Raw genomic sequence first — 15880 nt, 5'->3', positions numbered from 1 at the left:
GATATGAAGGCTTCTGTTGGGCCACTTCAAGCATAAAGACACACATGAGTAGTATTTATTTACACAGGCTGCATCTAATAGTGCTTATGTCATAGTGCAATGGAACGGCCCATTGCACAATGCCAAGCATTGAATAGCAGTGCACTACTTTGAAAAGCTGCTATGTCGCATGAACCTTTCCCTCCAAAGATATGATTCCATATTCTCACTCAGAAGATGGATGTAAGGTTGGAAGTTGTGTGCAGGTCGATTCAGAATGTTCTGTCAGAATATGGGCACATCCTTTTCGGCTAGAGCCTCAGCAAAAATTAACATTGGAGGAAGTGGGGAGGTGGAGGCACTAGCCTGGCTCTCTGAGAGGACGGGGATGCCTGAAGTCAAGTCACAGTCTGTTATCCGCCTCTCACCTTGCCATCAATGCTGAGAATCTATTGTTACAGAGATGGAATGGTCCACACACTTATCCAACAAACACCAAATATGCTGGACCTCATCTCAATGTCGGTCCTTGGAGACAGCCAAACACATGTTGATCATTCATGGGCTTCAATGTCCTTCAGCCTGGTTTTCCGCATGTTTCTGTCAAACCTGCAATCTGTTCCTGTTCCTGTACCAGTCTGTCCATTTTCACAAAGTCAATAATGACCAAGATCATGGACATGTCTTCTAACTGAGGCTGACCAGATAGAATGGTATCTGGCAGCCTTCTGTTTGTATGGACCTGAAGCATTTCTTCCTCAAACATCTGTGGAGACATGTCAGTCGTGTGCTCACCAGACTGTGTTCCCACCTCTAACCTAGATAGAGAACCTAACAAGGTGAAAGTCCCTGAGCAGGGTGAAGGTGAAAGCTTTTAACCAGCATATCCTCTGAGGGGGAGTGGCTTTCTTCTTGGAAGTGGAGATAGAGGTGGCCACTAGTTTCTTTGGGGTGGAGATTCTCTGGGTACCATTAGTGTGAAGAAAAGGTGAAAACAAAAGGAATCAAATGTCATAGATGGAAAAGGCTTATGCAGTTTAAAATTAGATAGCATTAGTGATCAAACAAGAGCAGCACAATACAATGACGTTAGTTAGATTTGCCACCTACTGAGGTCTCCCCATTCCGACATGAGCAGTTGTGCTCTTTTCTGGCCAGCCTGAGAACTTTACCTTCAAATGGAGGGGAGACCTTTATTTCTATCCCTCAACCAACTTTCCACTTCACTGGTCGTGACCGCCTTGACTTATTTTTGGTACAACATTTCTTGCAAAGAGACAAAAGGAAGGATTTAGAATATTGAAAACAGACAGGGGAGTTCTTTATGGTGATGATGCAGGATTAGGAAAGCAGATGAGGTGTTCTCAATGAGTATGCAGGAAGTGCAGAGGGCAGGAAAGGATAGTAGTTTAGGAGAATTAAATGGGTAAGACCTATTGAGCGAATATGATTTATGCAACAGTGAGTATTGTAATGCGTGAGCCTTAGTGAGAGGCATGTAAATGTAAACATTAGTAACTAAGTAAAGCGTTTACCTTTATTTTGTGTCAAATAGTATAGGTACAGTGTATGTGACAGCGCATTAGACAACCTTGATCATAACAGTGACATCCTTGTGAAAAGAGCAAGCCGTAACTGTCTTCAGCAAGTTCTGACCTTAAAATAGAGAGTGATTGATAAGTCCGTGTGGCTAACCAGCTCTGAGCTGTAAACATCTGAGTTAAATCTTTCAGTCATATAAGTCTACTGTTAAATCCTGGGTCAGACTTTCCATCACGCTGGAGCAAGCAATTATTTGCTTTTCTCGGCTGCATAACACACAACGGCCATAACATTCGTCTCTAGAGTATAGATTTTCCAGGACCGTAGACGCTAGTTTCAATGCAAAATGACAGCCATGTTATGTAGGACATACCCCGGTGTAGATTCCAGATGCCAGTTTGGTGTGAGTGTTAACAGAGGTGTTTCAGACATGCAGAGTAGGCAGTACATGAAATGAGTTGTTATACTCATTTGACCTAGCAGTACAATTTTCGATATCAGCACTCTACTTAATGTCCTCTCTTAACTTGGTACAGCTGAACTTGCATTCAGCAGCAGCATGTAACCCAAGCTCCACAAATGCTGTTTAAAGTAATCATGAACAATTTTCAAGCTAAGTGCTGACTGATTTCTGCTTAATGTGTAGGAGTGTCTGATGGTCTGTACTACTAGAGACATAGAGATATACAGCATGGAAACAGACCCTTCAGTCAAACTCATTCACGCCAAGTAGATATCCTAAATAAGTCTAGTCCCATTTGCCAGTATTTGGCCCATATTGCTCCAAACCCTTCCTATTCATGTTCCTATCCAGATACCGTCTAAAAGTAATTGTACTAGCCTCCATCTCTTCCTCTGGCAGCTCATTCATACGCACACCACCCTCTGCAGAAATAAAATTACCCCTTAGGTCCCTTTTATATCTGGATGTGAGTTTGCTCGCTGAGCTGGAAGGTTAGTTTTGAGACGTTTCATCACCATTCTAGGTAACATCATCAGTGAGCCTCTGACGAAGCACTGGTGTTATGTTCCGCTTTCCATTGATCTGTTTAGGTTTCCTTGGGTTGGTGATGTCATTTCCTGTGTTGGTGATGTCATTCCTGTTCTTTTTCTCAGGGGATGGTAGATTGGCTCCAAATCAATGTGTTTATTGATGGAGTTCCAGTTGGAATGCCATGCTTCTAGGAATTCTCGTGCGTGTCTCTGTTTCGCTTGTCCTAGGATGGATGTGTTGATCCAATCAAAGTGGTGTCCTTCCTCATCTGTATATAAGGATACGAGTGATAGTGGGTCATGTCATTTTGTGGCTAGTTGATGTTCATGTATCCTGATGGCTAGCTTTCTGCCTGTTTGTCCAATGTAGTGTTTGTCACAGTTCTTACAAGGTATTTTGTAGATGACGTTCGTTTTGCTTGTTGTCTGTATAGGGTCTTTTAAGTTCATTAGCTGCTGTTTTAGTGTGTTGGTGGGTTTGTGAGCCACCCTGATGCCAAGAGATCCGAGTAGTCTGGCAGTTATTTCGGAAATGTCTTTGATGTAGTGGAGAGTGGTTATGGTTTCTGGGCCTGTTTTGTCTGTTTGGGTTTATTGCTGAGAAATTGGCGGACTGTGTTCATTGGGTACCCATTCTTTTTGAATACATTGTATAGGTGATTTTCTTCTGGTCTTCGTAGTTCCTCTGTGCTGCAGTGTGTGGTGGCTTGTTGGAATAATGTTCTAATGCAGCTTCGTTTGTGGGTGTTGGGATGGTTGCTCCTGTAGTTCAGTACTTGGTCCGTATGTGTTGTTTTCCTGTAGACGCTGGTTTGAAGTTCCCCATTGGCTGTTCGCTCTACTGTGACATCTAGGAATGGCAGTTTGTTGTTGTTTTCTGCCTCTTTTGTGAATGTTATGCCAGTAAGAGTATTATTGATGGTCTTGAAATTTTCCTCTAATTTGTTTTGTTTAGTGATGACAAAGGTGCCATCCATGCAGCGGACCCAAAGTTTGGGTTGGATGATTGGCAGAGCTGTTTGTTCGAGTCTCTACATTACTGCCTCTGCTAAGAACCCTGATATCGGAGATCCCATGGGTGTACCGTTGGTTTGTCTGTAGGTTTTGTTATTGAAAGTGAAGTGGGTGGTGAGGCATAGGTCCACTAGCTTGATGATGTTGTCCTTGCTGATGAGGTTGGTGGTGTCTGGTGTATGTGTCTTCTGTTCTTCTAATAGTGTCATCAGTGTTTCTTTGGCCAGGTTGATGTTGATGGATGTGAACAGGGCTGTTACGTCAAAGGAGACCATTATTTCATCCTCTTCTATCTTGGTGTCTTTGATGGTGTTCAGGAATTCTTGGGTGGAGCGAATGGAGTGGCGGGAGTCTTCTACTAGGTGTTTTAGTCTTTGGTATAGTTCCTTGGCTAATCTGTAGGTTGGTGTTCCAGGTAGTGACACTATGGGTCTGAGGGGGGCTTCTGGTTTGTGAATTTTTGGTAGTCCGTAGAAGCGTAGTGTGTTGGATCCATCCAGCTTCATTTTTTGGAAGTCTCTCTTGTTTAATTCTCCAGATTTTTGAAGTTTTTTGAGTAAGGCTGTGATTCGGTTCTCTAGTTGTGAGGTCGGGTCTATCACCACCTGTTGGTAAGTGTCGGTATCTGCAAGAAGTGCATTCGCTTTCTCAATGTAGTCTGTTCGGTTTAAGATGACTGTCAAGCGTCCTTTGTCCGCAGGTAGGATAACAATGTTTTTGTCTTTTTTGAGTCCTTTTAGGGCTTTCCTTTCTTGTGTATTGAGTGTGTTTTCTTCCTTTTTCCTGCCTAATGTTGGTGCGACTGTCTGTTTGATGGTTTGCTGGGTTTCTTCTGTGAGTTTGTTGTCTTTCAGTGTTGTTTCTAACGCTGCTAAGAAATCTTTTTTGTCCGCTTCCCGGAAGTTGTAATTTAATCCTCTTATTCTGCAGGTCTAGTTTTTTCGTTTTCTGTGTTTGCCGTTGTCTGATGTCTATGGCTCGTTGTACTGTGTCTGTCCATTCATGGTCTGTCGCGTTAGTGAGTAAAGTTTTTGGCGCGAAATTTCCCGGTTGTATTTACGGAGCCTGTTGTGGGCATCATTGATAATTTCTCTAAGCATTCTGCAGCCGTTTTGCTCAGCTATTCTTTTGGCTAGTAGGGTGTTAAGGGGAGGTTTGTATTTGAGACATTTAGGTAGTACCTGTTTCCTTCGGCATTTATGCAGGAAGTACAGCAGTTCACGGGTGGCACTCTGTCGGATGGCATTGGTTTCCCATCTACGGGCCAGTTTTAGCTTATTGCATCCATAGGTGCTAGCGAGTTTTGAGAAGATTTGTAGCTCAGGTTGAGGTTCTGGATGTGAGTTTGCTCGCTGAGCTGGAAGGTTAGTTTTCAGACATTTCAGCACCATTCTAGGTAACATCATCAGTGAGCCTCCGACGAAGCGCTGGTGTTATGTCCCGCTTTCTATTTATCTGTTTAGGTTTCCTTGGGTTGGTGATGTCATTTCCTGTGTTGGTGATGTCATTTCCTGTTCTTTTTCTCAGAGGATGGTAGATTGGCTCCAAATCAATGTGTTTGTTGATGGAGTTCCGGTTGGAATGCCATGCTTCTAGGAATTCTCGTGCGTGTCTCTGTTTGGCTTGTCCTAGGATGGATGTGTTGATCCAATCAAAGTGGTGTCCTTCCTCATCTGTATATAAGGATACGAGTGATAGTGGGTCATGTCGTTTTGTGGCTAGTTGATGTTCATGTATCCTGATGGCTAGCTTTCTGCCTGTTTGTCCAATGTAGTGTTTGTCACAGTTCTTGCAAGGTATTTTGTAGATGACATTCGTTTTACTTGTTGTCTGTATAGGGTGTTTTAAGTTCATTAGCTGCTGTTTCAGTGTGTTGGTGGGTTTGTGAGCTACCCTGATGCCAAGAGGTCCGAGTAGTCTGGCGGTTATTTCGGAAATGTCTTTGATGTAGTGGAGAGTGGTTATGGTTTCTGGGCCCATTTTGTCTGTTTGTTTGGGTTTATTGCTGAGAAATCGACGGACTGTGTTCATTGGATACCCATTCTTTTTGGATACGCTGTATAGGTGATTTTCTTCTGGTCTTCGTAGTTCCTCTGTGCTGCAGTGTGTGGTGGCTCGTTGGAATAATGTTCTAATGCAGCTTCGTTTGTGGGTGTTGGGATGGTTGCTCCTGTAGTTCAGTATTTGGTCTGTATGTATTGTTTTCCTATAGCCAAGTAGACAAGCCAAACAGAGACACACACGAGAATTCCTAGAAGCATGGCATTCCAACTGGAACTCCATCAACAAACACATTGATCTGGAGCCAATCTACCATCCTCTGAGAAAAAGAACAGGAAATGACATCACCAATGCAGGAAATGACATCACCAACCCAAGGAAACTTAAACAGATCAATGGAAAGCGGGACATAATACCAGCGCTTCGTTGGAGGCTCACTGATGATGTTACCTAGAATGGTGACAAAGCATCTGAAAACTAACCTTCCAGCTCAGCGAGCAAACTCACATCCAGAACCTCATGCTGAGCTACAAATCTTCTCAAAACTCGCTATCCTTTTATATCTATCCACTCTTACCTTAGACCTGAGCTCTCTAGTTTTGGATTCCCTCACCCCAGGGAAAAGACCTTGTCTATTTACCCTTTCCATGCATAAATCTCTATTTGATCACCCCTCACCTTCAGGAAAATAGCCCAATCTATTCAGCCTCTTCCTATAGCTCTAACTCTCTAACCTTAGCAACATGCTTGTAAATCTTTTCTGAATCCTTTCAAGTTTCACAACATTGCTGCCATAACAGGGAGACCAGAATTGCATGTAGCATTCCAAAAGTGGCCCAACCAATGTTCTGTATAGGCGCAAGATGACCTCTCACCTCCTACACTCAATGCACTGACTAATAAAAACAAGTAAACCAAATACCTTATTCACTATCCTATCTATCTGAAGCTCCACTTTCAAGGAACTATGGACCTGCACTCTAGGGTTTTTTGTACAGCAAAACTCCCCAGGACTATACCATTAAGGATATAAGTTTTGCCCTGATTTGTTTTTCCAAAGTGCAGCATCTCCCGTGATGGTCTGGGCTGTGCATACCACCTTCTGCAGTTTATTACAGCCCTGGGCAGAACAGTTATGATATCCGGCTGTTATGCATCTGGCCAGTATGCTTTCAATGGTGCCTTTGTCGAATTTGGTGAGGGGTCTTCTGGACATGCCAAATTTCCTGAGCTGCCTGAGGATGAGGGGGCATTGTTGTTCCTACTTGATTGTTTCATTTACATGGGAAGCTCAGGACAGGGCATCTGTTATTGTCACTCCGAGGAACTTGATGGTCTTCGCTCTCTCAATTCAATTCAGTTAATGTAGATGGGGGTGTGTTCTCCACCTTTCTTTCTGAAGTTGATGATCAATTCTTTAGTTTTGCCTACATTGAGACAGATTGTTTCGTTGCACCATGTTACCACATCCTCTATCTTCAGTATTTGGAGTCATTGAATTTGGTATCAATCGACCTTCTACCCAATTAAAATGCTGGTTTAACTTGTATCTTTCTAATTAGGAAATATACTGATGGGATTTAAATGTGAAGTTTAGGCTTAATCCACTTGATCAACTCAATGGCACATTTTTTATGTTTAATGATGCCAAAATGTTCATGCTTGTAGAAAAGAAACTGATGTCATTAAAAATCCATGAAAATACCTTATATAATTACTCTGAATTAGCCATAATTATTGCATAGGCTGGATACAAAAATAGGAAGGCTTGTCTTCATGAATTAATGAATATAATTTTAAGGCATTTAGTTTTTTTTTCCCTGAAATTCACTGAAAAGCCTTATGATCTATTCTACTCTGGCTTGTGGTGAGAATTTTAACCCTTTCCTCTCTGAAGTTAATGAATAAATTCTGAGATATATACTAGAAGGTACCAAAGGTACTCAACCAAAAGGTAACCTATAAAATTAAAACTACAAAGTATGACAAAATAAATGGCAATATCTACCCCTATAAAAAGCTGAATTCTACATCGTCCCAGGGTGGAATGGTAGGCAGGGTGTGGAGTAAAAGTGGATGCTATAGCAACATTATAGTGTTCATTGTTTAATTGGCCCGATATTACATGCAGAAATATTGCGCCCCTGTTTGGAGAGAAGTTGGATAGTTCATTTATCTCCATGCAACCTTGAAATCACCAATTAATGGCTCTTTGAAGGCTTCCATCTTCCACTGCCAGGTTTCTTCCTTTAAGCGTCCAGGTTTTTGTCATTTGTTCATAGGATGTGAACATCATTGACCAACCCTAACTGCCCTCCAGATGGCTGTGATGAGGCGCTTTCTTGAACTGCTCCAATCCTTAAAGTATAGCTACATTCATAATGGTGTTGTTACAAAGGGAATTCCAAGAGCTGACCCATGACAGTAAAGGAACTGTGATATATTTTCAAGTCAGGGTGGCAAGCAGTTGGAGAGAGCTCGCAGAAGGTGATGTTCCCATGCATATGCAGCCAATGTCCTTCTTGGTCTTAGAGATCGTGGGTTTGAAGGGTGCATTCAAACAAATCTGGGTGAGTTGGTTCAGTGTATATTGAAGATGGTATACATTTTCAATATATGTTGGTGGTGTAGAAAATGAATGTTATAAGTGATAGATTAGATGCCAAACAAGTAGAATGCTTTGTCCTGGACCTTGTCAGCTGTTTGAGTATTTTTGGAGCTGCATTCATTCAGACAAGAGCACATTCCATCATACTGCTGATTTGAGTCTTGAAAATGGTAGACAGGCTTTGGGGAACCAGGAGGTGAGTTACCTGGTATAAAATTCATGTCACTTAACATGTTCTTATAGCCAAAATATTTACATAAATGGTCCAGTTCAGTTTCTGGCCAATGATAATCCCTAGGATGTTAACTGTGAAGGATTAAGTGATGGTAATATCATTTAGCATTAAAGGGAGATGGTTTGATTCTTTCTTGTTTGAGATGCTCATTTTGTGGTCCCTGTGTGGTACAAATCCTACTTGACACACATCAGCGAAAGCCTGGATATTATTGCAGTCATGAGGCATGTAGACATGGACTGTTTTATATTATGAATGCTGCTGAAAACTGTCTAACTGTCAGTGGGCATTACCACTTCAGACTATATGATACGGAAACATCATAGATGAAGAAGCCAAGATGATTGGTTCCAGGACACAACACTGAGGAACTCTTGCATAGATGTCCTGGAGCTGAGATGATAGACCTCCAACCACAAACATCTTCCTTTATGTTAGGTATGACTCCAAGCAGTGGTGAGTTTTCATCCTGACTCTTAATTATGTCAGTTTTGCTCTGGTTCCTTGACGTCACACTCAGTCAATGGCTTTGATGGCTCTGAAGCCCAACAGCTTCGACCATGTTTGACCAAGGCTGCAACGTGATCAAAAGTATGCTTGATAGAACTAGATCTGAAAGTCAGTGAGTAGGTTATTGTGGAGCAAGTGTCATTTGATAACACTATTGATGACAAGTCCATCACTTTGCTGATGATCAAGACTAGACTGGTAGGGCAGTAACTTGCTGGGCTGGATTTATCCTGTGCTTTTTGTGGACAGGATATGCCTTGCCAATTTTACACATTCCTTGGAAGTTGCCAGTGTTGTAGCTGTACTGGATTTGGTCGGCAAAGTGCACTCCAACTCTCGAGAATAAACCTTCAATACTATTGTCAAAGTTTTGTCAGGCTACTTAGCCTTTGCAGTGTTAATTGCATTCAGCTATTTCTTGAAGTCATGTGGTATAAATCAAAATGACTGAAGACTGGAATCTGTGATGCTATGGCCCTCAGAAAGAAATCAAGAAGGATCATCCACGGTGGTTTAAGATTGTTACAAATGCTTTAGCCTTGTCTTTTGCACTGACGTGCTTGATTTCCCATCATAAGGAAAGGGATATCTTTCACCTTCTCTTCATCCTGCTAGTGATTTAATTGCCAGCAGGACTGCAGAGTTTCAAGCTGATCTGTTCTAGTGGGATCACTTTAGTCCTGTTGATTGCATTATGCTTCAGCTCTTGGTATTTGTGTGCCTTCTCATATATACATGTGTTGTGTTATTGCTTCATTCGGCTGTTAACTCATTTTCAGTTCTGCTTGTTGCTGCTCCTTACATGCTGTATAACACTTTTCATTAATCCAGGGTTGATCTGTTGCTCGATGGTAATATTAGAGTGGGGGATTTGTTACCAATTATTGTTGGTTCTAATTCTGCTGCTGCTGATACCAACAGTGTTTCATGGATGCCTGGTTTTGAGTTGCTAGAGATGTCTGAAATCTATCCCATTTAGTGCAGTAACGTAGAATATATCCTCAGTAGACAGAAGGGATTTGTTCTCCTTGACCACTGAACTGTAGTGACTCTTACCCATACTATCATGCCCACATGCCTTTGCAACAGCAAATTACTGAGAACAAGATGAAGTTAGTCTTTCCTTTTTGGTTCTCTCAACCTCTGGTGCAAACCCAATCTGGCAAATTTTTCTAGGTGTGGAAAAAAAAACTAGTTTTCTCACCTGACAGGACAGTTGTGAGCCAAATGAGCTTTTACAACATTTGATAAAGTTTCATGCTCATTGGTAGACTAACTCTTAATTTGAGATTTTAGTCATTCCATTCAAATTTCACCAGCTATCATAATGGGATTTAATCCCATATTCACATAGCATTAATCTTTGCCTCAGTGATGCTACCTATATCTCACCACCTCTCCCAGTTAAAGCTGGTGAACTTTGTGACGAGTCCTAGGTAGTGGCTATGATTCCTGTTTGAATTCTCTGTGGCCATTGGACATCCATCCCCAAGATCCACTGCGTTCCCTACATTTTCCCTTTTCCTCTGTCCTGTCCATCCTACACCCCCACCTCAATCCTACATTCTATCAGGCTTCATGCCTCTTCTTCTTCAGGAAACCATCTGGCTATTGTGGTGATCTGCTGCACTAAATTGTCCTTCAAGAGAGGTGGGGACCTTAATGGGAGTGAAGCCCTGGAAAGAGATAGCAGACGGAGATAGTGGCTATGCCTCCTGTTTGAATTCTCTGTGGCCATTGGACATCCATCCCCAAGATCCACTGTGTTCCCTGCATTTTCCCTTTTCCTCTGTCCTGTCCATCCTACACCCCCACCTCAATTCTACATTCTATCAGGCTTCATGCCTCTTCTTCTTCAGGAAACCATCTGGCTATTGTGGTGATCTGCTGCACTAAATTGTCCTTCAAGAGAGGTGGGGACCTTAATGGGAGTGAAGCCCTGGAAAGAGATAGCAGACGGAGATAGTGGCTATGCCTCCTGTTTGAATTCTCTGTGGCCATTGGACATCCATCCCCAAGATCCACTGTGTTCCCTGCATTTTCCCTTTTCCTCTGTCCTGTCCATCCTGCACCCCCACCTCAATTCTACATTCTATCAGGCTTCATGCCTCTTCTTCTTCAGGAAACCATCTGGCTATTGTGGTGATCTGCTGCACTAAATTGTCCTTCAAGAGAGGTGGGGACCTTAATGGGAGTGAAGCTCTGGAAAGAGATAGCAGACGGAGATAAAGCTGAATAGTAAGGTGCCCTTGCTGCATGATGAAGTGGTTAGGCATGGCTCAGAGCTCAAAGTGATCAGGATCGTGCCAATGATTGTCAGTAAAACTCTTGCTTCAGGAACAGTACCGCTGGGCCTGGCTGATACAGATTAAGGGGTATGACTTCAAATAGAATCTGAGATTTTTGGCGTACAAAATGCAGTTGTAGATTGAACATCTAATTTCTTAACATCAATTAAAGAAACATATCTGACCCAAAGTCCTCACTCACTGAAGAGGAAGGCATTGTCTCCTTCAACATTTCATGATACTTTTACCATTAAGACACCAATAACTGGGGCCCCAAGTATACAACCTGAAGTGTATTCACTAATAAAGTGCAAATTCATGTTAAGCAGTCGGTAAAGACAGTAAGGAAATTTTGACCCACATAGTTCTTTGATCTCTGTCACTCTTCAAAAAGCGACCACTTCTCTCTTCCATCCTACTTCCTGTAAAAAACTCCATTCCATTCTCTCAGTTCCACCGTTTCCGTCATAAATGTTCAGATGAAGCCAACATCAACAAGGGAGCCTCCGAAATGCCCACATTCTTCCTCAACCGAGGATTCGCCAGCTCCTTTGTTGACAGGGCCCTCAATCCGGTCCGATCCATCTCCCGCACTTCTGCCCTCACTGCTTCTCTTCCCTCCCGCAACAGTGATAGGGTTCCCCTTATCCTCACCCACCATCCCACCAGCGTTCACATCTAGCAAATGATCAGTTCCCTTTCCTGCCATCTCCAGCAAGATGCCTCCACCAGACACACAGTCCCCTCCCCTCCCTTGTCCACCTTCCGCAGGGACCGTTCCTTTTGGGACACCCTGGTCCATACTTCCTTCATCCCCAACACCTCCCCGCAGCCCTATGGCACCCTACCTTGTCACTAGTGAAGGTGAAACACCTGCCCATTTACGTCCTCCCTCCTCAATATCCAAGGACCCAAACATACCTTCCAGGTGAAGCAACACTTCACCTGCACTTCCAAGAATCTGATCTACTGCATTCACTGCTCAAAATGTAGTCTCCACTACATTGGGCAAACGTAACATAGGCTTGGCGACTACTTCGCAGAACATCTACATTCTGCTCGCAGAAAAGACCCTGAGCTATCTGTTGCCTGCTACTTCAGTGCACCACCCTCTGTCCAACATCTCTGTCTCTGGCTTGCTACAGTGTTCCAGTGAAGCCCAACACAAGCTGGATGAACAACACCTCATTTTCTGCTTGGAGACCCTACAGCCCTCTGGACTCAATATTGAGTTTAATAATTTTAGGGCCTAAACTCTCCCAAGTCCCAGCCCCCACCCCACACACCAGGCCTTGTTACCACATAGCCTGCCACCACACACTCTGTTGTTAGTCACTCACAGTCCCCATTAACAACTAAGAACCAAAAGAACTATGGATGCTGTAAATCGGGAACAAAAACAAAGTTGCTGGAAAAGCTCAGCAGGCCTGGAAGCCTCTGTGGAGGAGAAAACAGACTGAACATTTCGGGTCCGGTGACCCTTCCTCAGAACTGTTCTGAGGAGCTACTGAGCTTACTCAGCAACTTTGTTTTTGTTCCACTTCTCTCTTCCCATAGCCTATGGAATTAGATCCAGCTTGACATCAATAAAACCGTCCTACCCTGTGTATGAGCCCTTCAATTTTTCTGTGACATATTTCTTCCCTCTGATACTGTGGAAGGTTCTGAAACAATTTGAAAATTCCTTTCAGATAACCAGCAGCATCAGTGATTGCTGCCATGGGAATTTAAAACATTCCTACACCATCGATCCACATCTGTTTCTGTCCCTACTGGCTTTAATTGGAGAGGAGAATTATGCCTTTATCCACTAAGGGCCCATGAAAATCTGAACTTTGATCTGTTTCCCATCAAAGGCAGGTTTCTAACTCAAAAACAAACCTTCTTCCAACCTCCCTGATGGATGTTAAGCCTATCTTCAAGAACGCTGATGTCATAGCACATGGTTCAAGTTTTTAACATCAATATAAAATAACTTTTACATTAAATTGAATTTCACAATATATTTGGATTGTAACCATAGGGTATCCCTAAGCCACACGATGCCAAAGCAAATTACTTCAGACACTGGACATCTAATCAGGTCTGATGCTGCAATTTGGATTTTCACTCCAGAGTTTGATAGTGAGAGTCAGGAACTTTCCTGATTTGCTTTGTGTCTTGAGTAGTAGGATCTTCATTCTGAATGTGGCCAGAGGGACCATTCAGGACCTGTAGTATCCCAATGCAGATTGGAAGCAGTTGCAAGCATTTAACATGCCGGACTTGGTTCTCTGTGGATTTGTCCCAGTTGTTCTGTTAAATAGGATCTCTAGCCCTCACCTCTCATATCATCATCTCACCCCTTCTGCTGTCAACCCATCCCAACCCAAATGCTCACCAATATTTCAATTGCTTCTCATACCCTCTTGTTAACATAATATGGATCATGCCAATTCATGACATGTCCACTCACCACCATCTCACAAAAAATGTAAAGAGAAAAGTTGTCCATTATAAAAAAAAACACCTCCTGGTATGAAAACCCATTTAACACAGTTAACCTTATTCAAAACAGACATCTATTCCTCAACTCATAATTGAGACAGCTAATATATTAATAATGTCATTGATTGTCAATCTAACTCTGAAGTTAACACGTCCCCAGCTCCACATGTGATAATTGTAAGCAGGCAGCCATGTATTACAAATGCTATAGGAAGAACACTTCAGGAAAAAGAGCTGTTGAAACTACCATGACTGATTTTATCTATCTCTCACAGGAATAGGCAATAGTTTCTTTTTAGAATCCTAGCCTGTTCAGTAATTTGACAGTATTACATATCTTATCTACCAATAACTTTTGTAACTTCCACACTGCAGGACAAGACTCTCATTTTGTTGAAAATAGGGCCTCTTTAAACTTAATATGGAGCACAAATGTTTCTTAAACGTGGAAGACATGTTCTCTGCTGGTTTACCCAGAGCAAGTAATTTCTGGTGTGATCCCAGATCCATGATGTGTCTGCCATTTTGGAAAAGGTAAGTTTCTCTATGATTTGAAAATTTCCAAGCCAATAAATCTGCTTCTCCCATCAAAGATGCTATCAGACCAGTTAACAACTAACATTTTCTGTTCTTATTTTTGATATTCCTCATCCATTGGAAAGGCTATTTTAGGACAAATGCTATTTTAGCAAACATAAATAAAGCATAAGGTCAAGCCATAAAGTATAAATAGGATTATAAAATGCTATAAATATGCTGCAACAGTGGAGAGAGAAAAGTAAGTTTACCCTTCCATTTTCAACAAATACTGCTTAACTTGCTGAGTGGTTAGAACATTTTTAGTTTGCTTCTGGCTGATTTCTTTCTTTCATATTTATGTTAGTCTGGAAAATATCCATTTTTCTTCTACTGAGACTCATAATAAGGCAATAATGCTTCTCATTAAAGACCGTTGACATGCTGAATTTCTTCCTTTTCTCACTCTATACTTTGTAATGATTTCTCCTTTTCAGTTAATCCTTATCCTATTATATAAGCATGGACTGTGCTTTGTTGCAGTGGAATGCTACAAGACCATAATGAGATGACATGTTGAATAAGTTTGAAGACATAAACGCTTTACATTATAATGTAGAAAGCCTGTGACTGTTACAATTTCACATTGCTTATATGTTGGCAATCACTATTCTGCCATCACTGAACCTTGAGGTCATTATTTTGGTTGGTTTTTTGCAGCAATGCACTGAGCAAAGGATAGTGAACATGTTTAAGTGTTGATTACTGTGGGAACTCAACCTCCTAACCTAACCCTTATCCATCCAACTCCTTGCTAGGCAGTCTATTTGCTGCCTGGTTTTTTTGATGTGTAAACACTTTTCCTTCTTTATTTCAGTTTCATCAGCCCTGCATTTGTTGAAAGTCCTGACTATCTAGATTTTAAATTTCTTTCTTACTTTCAAATTCACCTACAGGTGAATATATTCACCCTTCCCAATACCTGTGACATTTTCCTGCTCTACAACTTTCCAAAATCTCTGCAAACCTCAAACTTTGACCTTTTATGCATTCAATCGGGCTGGAATTTTTTTGTTGTGGGGATAGCAGTGCAAAGAGGTGGTTTGGGGGGGCGGTGTGGTGTTTTGGTGACAGGCTGTAACAAGAGGAGTGCCACAGGGATCAGTGTTGGAGCCTCAGATCTTTACCATCCATATCAGTGGCCTGGATACATGTGGCTAATGTGTGATAGCTAAATTTGCTTATGATGTTAAGGTAAGTATAACAGTAAGTTGCCAAGAAGAGGGAGTGAGCCTTGAAGAGGATGTAAGTCAGTTAAATGAATAGACAAAAAAAAAGGATAGTGTATAATGTGGTAAAATGGTAATTTGTCCAATTTGGCAGGAAGAATAGAATACAGTATATTACCCAAATGGAGAAAAAATGTAGAACGCTGAAGTACAGAGAGGCCTGGGTTTACTGATTCATGAACTGCAAAATTTTAACATGCTGGTGCAAAAAATGATTAGGAAGACAAATGGAATGTCAGTGATTTTTGCAGTTGGAATGAAATATAAAACCCTGTAAAACTTCAGCTTTACAAGGCCTATCACAGGTGAGATCACATCTGGAGTACTGTGTCCATTTTTGATCTCTTTATTTGAAAGAGTATATGTTTGCATTAGAAACAGTTTAGAAGAGGTTCATTCAGCTCATACCTGGAATAGA

The sequence above is a fragment of the Stegostoma tigrinum genome, chromosome 14 (genome assembly GCF_030684315.1).
Source record: "Stegostoma tigrinum isolate sSteTig4 chromosome 14, sSteTig4.hap1, whole genome shotgun sequence".
In the NCBI taxonomy this organism is placed as follows: domain Eukaryota; kingdom Metazoa; phylum Chordata; class Chondrichthyes; order Orectolobiformes; family Stegostomatidae; genus Stegostoma; species Stegostoma tigrinum.
This window is presented reverse-complemented; position numbering follows the sequence as displayed.